The sequence below is a fragment of the Nycticebus coucang genome, chromosome 12, assembly GCF_027406575.1.
Source record: "Nycticebus coucang isolate mNycCou1 chromosome 12, mNycCou1.pri, whole genome shotgun sequence".
Lineage (NCBI taxonomy): Eukaryota > Metazoa > Chordata > Mammalia > Primates > Lorisidae > Nycticebus > Nycticebus coucang.
Genome location: NC_069791.1, coordinates 32336614 through 32343046, shown reverse-complemented (window position 1 = coordinate 32343046; position 6433 = coordinate 32336614). Strand labels below are relative to the sequence as shown.

Sequence of the window (6433 nt, the reverse complement as noted above, 5' to 3'; positions counted from 1 at the left end):
TAATGTTAATATCAATAAGGTGATTATTAATGATATATGTAATCAGTTAATAATAACAAGGTGATTATTAATGATATATATAATAATGATATGTTATTATATAATCATATTAATAATTATTGTATCATTAATAATCACCTTATGGGCATTATTTCCCCCAGGAATATTGGCATTTTAATAGAACATATTTATAAACAGGAAATCCAAAAAAACCCTGAAATTGAATAGTAAGATTGTAGATAAATTAAGAATTTTTGGGGCGGCACCTGTGGCTCAAAGTAGTAGGGTGCCGATCCCATATGCCGAAGGTGGCAGGTTCAAACCCATCCCCGGCCAAAAACCCACCAAAAAAAAAAAAAAAAAAAAGAATTTTTGGTTAAATACAGCATTCGGCTGATTGGTAATCCACATGATTTTAAATTAACTGATGGGGAACTTTTAAGAGGAAAAACATGGACATTAGAGGAACTCTAGACATTTCTGTTCAGAGATGAGTTTAAAGAACAAGAATGGAACCAAAAATGATAGGGTGCTATGTAAAGTTTGTGCATTTGATGGCCCAAAGTGAGTTAAACTTACGTGTTTTGCAATAAGCTTTATTGAGTATTTACTGTGTGGACAGCACTCTGGGAGAAAGCGGGAGGAGAATGTAAGAGAATTCACAGGAAGTTTCCTGCCTTCATGAGGCTTGCTTGTGGCAGCTTCTCTCTTTAGATCTGGGCTGGGGAGGGATAACTTTAGCTTTCAGCATGGGCTCCAAAATGGGCCTGCAAGAGAGAGGTGGGCACTGGAAATCTGATCAGAGTACTGAGTTTCCCTTGAGGGAGGTTTTAGAAAGGCGTCTCCTTTTCCTTAAACTCAGAACTCAGGATGAAAGAGTGTATAGCACACGCAGGGGGTAACAAAGTTGCTTCCTTCTACAACCGCTTCTCAAAAGCAATGGTAATAAGAGGACATAAAATTCTCCCAAATATGTCTCCCTTTAAGAGTATACTCCACCAAAGAAAGATGTTGACTAAAAAACAGCATAAATATATTGTTTGCTTCTCCCCTTCCCAAATATGAAACATCAACTTCAAGAAAGAAAAAATATTATGCCAGCAACTTAGCAACACAAACAACCAACTTCAAACCAACAGGGAATTTCCCTGCCTAGGGAAGGAGGGTGTGTGTCTTTGCTGGGTACAGCCAAGCCTTCCTGTTAGAGACAGCTGCTAAATGCTGCTTCTCAAGACTGGAACAAATGCTTTGTTAGTCCAGTGTCCCAAAACGTACTCAGAAAAGGTTTATTTTCAAAATGTTTGAAGGCCAGAGAAGCAGCCATCCTGCGTTGGGCCTTTCTGTTCCCCCAGGCCTTCCCTGACCAAATTGATTTGAACTCTGCGAAAAGAAAAAAAATACACACACACATATATAATTTTTTTCCGGACCCCATAACAACTATTTCCATAAAGAGGTCCAGATGTTTAATTTTTCCAAAAGAAATTTTAACAAAAACAAAATAAAAGGAACTGAGGAAGGATCATTTTTCCATTGACTTCTGAACCCAAATGGGACTGGTTACGCCAGTCAAAACCACACATTCACTTCCCCCGAGGAATCATTCTTTCGTCTCTTCTTTTCTCTGTCTTGACACAGGTGCCTTCCCAGAATGCCGCCTGCCAGGCGCTTGCCGCTGCTGCCTGTAATTTCAAGAAGCTGTTTTTCCAAGACTGGTTGTGGACAGCTGTAGGTTGTCACTTTCTCCCCAGCACCCTGGGTCTAATAATAAGTAGAACATGGTTTCATCAGCTTGAGCTACATTTTCCTAAGTCAGTTAGGAAATCCCCTCATTCAGTGGCCTGAAAAAAATAAAAGCAGCCTCAGATACAACAGGTTTTCAAACAGGCATGGACCCATTCATATCTCCTGTAAGCCAGAGAATTCACCGAGTTCATTAACCAGAGTGGGAATCGGTAGTATAAAAATAGCGTGAACCCGGTCATACAGTCAATGCTTTGGAGTTACTATCTCTCTCTCAAAATGTTATGAAGCCTGAGCTTCGAAGGAGTTTCTCCTCTTGAAGGTTTTAACTTTCTTATGATTTTTTATTAAGATTAATTTCTGTGGAAATAGTGAAGGTTTCAGGCCTCTCTGTGAGCAGTAGGGTACCTGGACACCTACCCGGGCTTTGCTGCCATCCAGCACCATAAAAATAAGAGATGCCTGTGGGTGTCCCATAGCTTGTTTGGTTAATGCAATGGCTCATAACTAAAATGCCAGTTTAACCACCAGTTTGTTTTGCTGGTGTTTGGTTTATACATAAACATGAGTGGGAAGGGACCAATATATTTTTTTTTAAGCACAAATTTTATTTTTATTACTGGTCCTTTGTTTTTTGTTTCAAAAGGATGGCATGGACTCAGGGTACAGCAGTTGTACTCAGCCCAGCTGGAAGGCCCAGGATTTTGAACTTCTATTTCTTAAAAAGGGGTTGTGTTGAACATTCGAGTGTTGTTAACCATCTCTATTTTATTTTCCCTACAACTCCTGGTGGAGCAGAATCCAAGACCACCTCCAGCTCAGACAGAGGGAAAGGCTGGGGTTGAGGAGTTGGCAAAGGCGATTTAGACCAGGACATCTCACGAGGCGTTGGGCGTCTCCCTTCTGCCCTTCTTACATGCTCTTATTCAGGGGCAGGCTGAAGTTTCGTCTTCGTTCCTCTCATTCTCTCCCCAGCTCACAGATCATGCATCCAGCGTGGCCCCACTTCTTAATATGTTGTGTCCCCAGTAAACAATTTGGAATAATAACACATACACAGCAGGCACTCAGAAATACTATCTCAGGGGAGATAATCCTTACTTGTTCTTCCTTATGGAGGGCAGATTAGAAAATAATAATTAGAGCTCACATGATACATGATTACACAAGTACATCTTTGTGAAATCAGGACTTGCAACGCCCTGATTGCTCCTATCTGATTCTTCGGATAAAAAAAAGAAATACTGACCAACTGACATACAGGATCGCAAAATGATTAGAATAATTCGTGGGTCTTTCTAAGAAAAAAAATTCAATCTTTGTTACTTCCCAAGGCCATTTTGATCTTTTTAAAAAGATCAGACATACAGGCCTAACCTTGATCAAAATGTAATTCCCAAGGTGATCCTGGAATAAGATTTGAGATGGGCTTGGGAGGCCCTGAATTCTCTTCTTTGTTTTGTGTTCACTTAAATTTTTTTAATGTCAGCTATTTTATCAAATCAAAATTCTGTGTATTTTTGAAGGAGAAAGGCCATTCTGTGACAAAACATGATTTATAAAGATATATTTAAACCCAAATGAAATAATTTAGTAAATCATAGAAGCCTAATTTTTCAAATGATCTTATCATTCCTCCTAGATAAAGAGGGAACCCAGATTCCTGTGGTCCAAAATGGGTTCTTCCTAAGTATTCTGGCCTGAGCCCAGGATATGTCCTGACCATAGGTTGCTATATGTGGAGTCAAGGGGGTTAATTCAAGAAGCAGCATCTTAGGCTGAGGCAGACTTTCCTAGTGAGCTGTCCATTTGAAAAGGCCAAGAAGTCAGGGGAAAAATCTGCGTACACACGAATGAGATGAAAACTGGGGAGATTCAGCTAGAATGAAAGTTCAAAACAGATTGAATAAGTGACAAAGTTGAGAAATAGCCTGAGTGGTGAGAAGGTAATGAAAGCAACATTTTTATGGGGTGATAGTGGTCTCGGGTGTGGTCCGGGAGAGAGCCATTAAATGCCCCAACTTGGTGTGAACGCCTCTTAAATTTGTTTCTAGGAAAAACATATTAAAGAAACCAATTTAATGAGAATAATGGGAGGATGAAAACAATGAGCAGAATCAAAATAACAAGGGAAAGTAAGAGAGGATACAGTTAGAAAATAGTTTTCCCACTGGAATAAAAAGATCTCATAGCATGCGAGTGATCTCATAGGAGTACAATCAAACTGCCAGAGTAATTTCTATTCTCCTACCAGCATGGACAGACTGGAAGGCATAATCCTGGGTCATTTGGAAGGAGGAACAGTCTGAGTGGGCTGAGGGTAATGGATTCAATAATTGCTGTGGAGGCAAAAGACGTATTTTATATTTTGTTTTTATTATTTATTTATAATTTATATTTTATTTCCTTTTATTTGATTTTGGGGTAGAATCATTCATTTATTTGACATACAAAAGTTGCACAATTTGATGAGTTTGGAAATAAGTATACGCCATGAAGCCATTGCCACCGTCTATGCCATAAACATACCCATCACCTCTAAAACCTTCCTCTTGCTTTCTTCACTATTATAATTGTTATTATTATTAGTGATACTAATACTTAACATAGGATTTTATGTTAGCAAATTTTGTTTGATTTATAACTTTATTTGATGTATCTTATAATCACCAGTTAGTTTTTACCCATGTTGACTGACTGTAGATGTTTGAAAGTGGAGGAGGGCGCCTGTGGCTCAAGGGTACTGGCCCCATATACCAGAGGTGGCAGGTTCAAACCCGGCCCTGGCCAAAAACTGCAAAAAAAAAAAAAAAAAAAAAGAAAGAAAGAAAGAGGTAGCAGGTACATAGGTAACCAAAACACAGAGCTTGTTTGGTGAATCTTCACTTTAATTACATTTTCTGGACAACTGCATATGGTATAGAACATGCCTGATCCTTTGGCCCAGACAGCTTTGTTGAGCCTGGTATCAATGCACACATCTGGAGTCCTTATCTCTTTCATGGGAAATTTCTGGATCTCTTTGAGTGCCCAAGGAGCACACTTCTTGAAGCCCACTCCAGGGATGTGCTGGTGAATGCTGATGGTGTAATCTGGAGTCACCGCTTCATTGATGGCAGCCCGGCCCTTCTTCTCATCACCCTTCTTTGTGGAAGACATTCTGCCAGACCCAATTTGGAAAGAAAGAGCACAGGGGATGGTAGGAGGAGGAAAGGGACCTCTTAGTGAATTTTTAAGTATGTAATACAGAATTGTTAACTATAGCTACAATGCTGTCTAGTGGACCTCTAGAACTTATTCATCTTGTATAATGGAAACTTTCTACCCTTTGACCCAAACCTCTCTATTTTCCCCTACCCCCTGCCTCTGGCAACTACCATTCCCCTATCTGATTCTATGATTTGGATTATTTTTGATTTATCTTTTTTTTGAGACAAGTTCTTGCTCTGTCACCTGGGATGGAGTGTGCAGTGGCATCATCATAGCTCACAGCAACCTCACACTCCTGGGCTCAAGTGGTCCTCCCGCCTTAGCCTCCTGAGTAGCTGGGACTACAAGCATGGGTCATCATGCTGGGCTAATTTTTCTATTTTTTGGAGAGATAAGGACTTGTTGTTACTCAGGCTGATCTAAAACTCCTGTCTTGGAGTCTCAGAGTGCTATAATTATAGGTGAGAGCCTCATTTGATTTTTATAGAGATTTTTCTCTATGTTACTAAGTAGGAACTCTATTCAGGATATTGGACAGATCAGGTGGAGACTAAATACCAGTGACTAAAGATGCCTTGAAGACAGGACCAAGAAAGTTGTTGCTTTATGATCACATTTATTAGAAATATTTGTATTTGTAGCATTTTTTCTTTGCAATTAACAGCTCATTAATTTCCAATTATTTTGTTCACCACTACCTTTAATATGAATCCAGTTATGTGCCTAAATACACACATTTAATTCATTTCTATACTGATTTATTTTACATTAATTTAAATTGAAATATAGATTAATTTATTGTTTTCTGATTAGAAAAAAATGCTCATTAAAAATACTCCAAACAATATATAGTAGCATATAAATAAAAAGTCTTCACAAATCACTATGAGATACTAGTTGTTTGCAGTTTGGCTATGTATCATGCTCAGGGACAAGATTTGAGATAAAACATAAAACAGGACATAGCTACAGCCTTTGGTTCATTTGCATATCATCTATAGCTGCTTCGCACAACTAGAGCAGAGCTGAGTAGTTGTAACAAACATTCTTTGGCCCATAAAGCCTCAAATATTTACTATCTGGCCTTTTAAAGAAAGAGTTTGAAGGTAGGTATGATGGCTCACATCTGTAATCCTAGCACATTGGGAGGATGAGGCAAGAGGATTACTTGAGCTTAGGAGTTCAAGACCAGCCTGAGCAAGAGCAAGACATTGTTTCCACAAAACATAGAAAAATTAGCCAGGGATAGTGGTGGGTGCCTATAGTTCCAGCTACTTGGGATGCTGAGGTAGGAGGATCCCTTGAGCTCAGGAGTTGGAGACCAGCCTGAGCAAGAGTCAGACCCCCGTCAAAAAAATAGACAAATTAGCTAGGTGTGGTGGCATCTCCTGCATCCCAGCTACTCAGGAGGCTGAAGCAGGAGGATCACTGAGCCCAGGGATTTGAGGCTGCTGTGAGCTATGATGATGCCACTGCACTC

General features: G+C 39.5%; 1 non-coding gene across 1 annotated transcript; it reads left to right on the top strand.

The window, feature by feature from the left end:
- Positions 1-2821: 2821 nt before the first annotated feature.
- Positions 2822-2964, top strand: LOC128562957 (U8 small nucleolar RNA). The gene has a single exon (XR_008373645.1). It is a non-coding gene; the product is annotated as a U8 small nucleolar RNA (small nucleolar RNA).
- Positions 2965-6433: the final 3469 nt, after the last annotated feature.